The sequence below is a fragment of the Arachis hypogaea genome, chromosome 18 (genome assembly GCF_003086295.3).
Source record: "Arachis hypogaea cultivar Tifrunner chromosome 18, arahy.Tifrunner.gnm2.J5K5, whole genome shotgun sequence".
Classification (NCBI taxonomy): domain Eukaryota; kingdom Viridiplantae; phylum Streptophyta; class Magnoliopsida; order Fabales; family Fabaceae; genus Arachis; species Arachis hypogaea.
In genome coordinates this window covers 63,007,640-63,009,559 of record NC_092053.1, presented here as the reverse complement: position 1 = coordinate 63,009,559, position 1,920 = coordinate 63,007,640, and the positions used below count along the sequence as shown (strand labels likewise).

General features: G+C 34.9%; 1 non-coding gene across 1 annotated transcript; it reads right to left on the bottom strand.

The window, feature by feature from the left end:
- Positions 1–1,246: 1,246 nt before the first annotated feature.
- Positions 1,247–1,354, bottom strand: LOC112773660 (small nucleolar RNA R71). Its single transcript, XR_003188199.1, has one exon. It is a non-coding gene; the product is annotated as a small nucleolar RNA R71 (small nucleolar RNA).
- Positions 1,355–1,920: the final 566 nt, after the last annotated feature.

The following is a 1,920-nucleotide window of genomic DNA, read 5'->3' as shown; positions in this document are numbered from 1 at the left end:
CATAATTTTCGAAAATAACTTAAACAATTAATGTTTTGGTTCAAAAATTTGAAGTTTGTTACTTGCTTGTTAAGAAAAATTCAAACTTTAAGTTCTAGAATCATATCTTGTGATTTCTTGTGAATCAAGTCATTAATTGTGATTTTAAAAATCAAATCTTTTTCAAAACTAATTTCAATCATATCTTTTCAAAAATATCTTCTTATCTTATCTTTTTCAAAAATATCTTTTCAAAATATCTTTTCTAACTTCCTAACTTCTTATCTTTTCAAAATTTGTTTCAACTGACTAACTAACTTTTTGTTTGTTTCTTAACTTTTTCAAAACTACCTAACTAACTCTCTCTCTCTAATTTTCGAAAATATCTCCCCTCTTTTTCAAAAATTTCTTTTTAATTAACTAAATATTTTTATTTTTTATTTTTAATTTCAAAAATTTTCGAAAATCACTAACATTTTTCAAAAACCATTTTCAAAAATCACTAACTCTTTTTCAAAATAATTTTCGAAAATTATTCCTCCCCCATCTCATTCTATTTATTCATTCATGTCCTAACATCTCATCTCACATTCCAATCCTCACAGTTGTGTTTCTTCCTTTACATCACATCCTTTATCTTCCCCTCTTCTTCTACTTACAAAGGGATCCCTATACTGTGGTATAAAGGATCTCTATTATTATTATCATTTTCCTGGCCATTCTTCCTTGTCATATGAGCAGGAGCAAGGATAAGAACATTCTTGTGGAAGCAGATCCAGAACCTGAAAGAACTCTGAAGAGAAAATTTAGAGAAGCTAAAATACAACAATCCAGAGATAACCTTTCAGAAATTTTCGAACAGGCAGAGGAGATGGCAGGCGAAAATAATAATAATGTAAGGAAGATGCTTGGTGACTTTACTGCACCTAATTCCAATTTACATGGAAGAAGCATCTCCATTCCTGCCATTGGAGCAAACAACTTTGAGCTTAAACCTCAATTAGTTTCTCTAATGCAGCAGAACTGCAAGTTCCATGGACTTCCATCTGAAGATCCTTTTCAGTTCTTAACTGAATTCTTGCAGATATGTGATACTGTTAAGACTAATGGAATAGATCCTGAAGTCTACAGGCTCATGCTTTTCCCTTTTGCTGTAAGAGACAGAGCTAGATTATGGTTGGATTCTCAACCTAAAGACAGCCTGAACTCTTGGGATAAGCTGGTCACGGCTTTCTTAGCCAAGTACTTTCCTCCTCAAAAGCTGAGCAAGCTTAGAGCTGATGTTCAAACCTTCAGACAGAAAGAAGGTGAATCCCTCTATGAAGCTTGGGAAAGATACAAACAGTTGACCAAAAAGTGTCCTTCTGACATGCTTTCAGAATGGACCATCCTGGATATATTCTATGATGGTTTATCTGAGCTATCAAAGATGTCATTGGATACCTCTGCAGGTGGATCCATTCACCTAAAGAAAACGCCTGCAGAAGCTCAAGAACTCATTAACATGGTTGCTAATAACCAGTTCATGTACACTTCTGAAAGGAATCCTGTGAGCAATGGGACGCCTATGAAGAAGGGAGTTCTTGAGGTTGATACTCTGAATGCCATATTGGCTCAGAATAAAATATTGACTCAGCAAGTCAATATGATTTCTCAGAGTCTGCATGGAATGCAAGCTGCATCCAACAGAACTCAAGAGGCATCTTCTGAAGAAGAAGCCTATGATCCTGAGAACCCTGCAATAGCAGAGGTAAATTACTTAGGTGAACCTTATGGAAACACCTATAACTCAACATGGAGAAATCATCCAAATTTCTCATGGAAGGATCAAAAGCCCCAACAAGGCTTTAATAATGGTGGAAGAAACAGGTTTAGCAATAGCAAGCCTTTTCCATCATCAACTCAGCAACAGACAGAGAACTCTGAACAAAATGCTTCTAA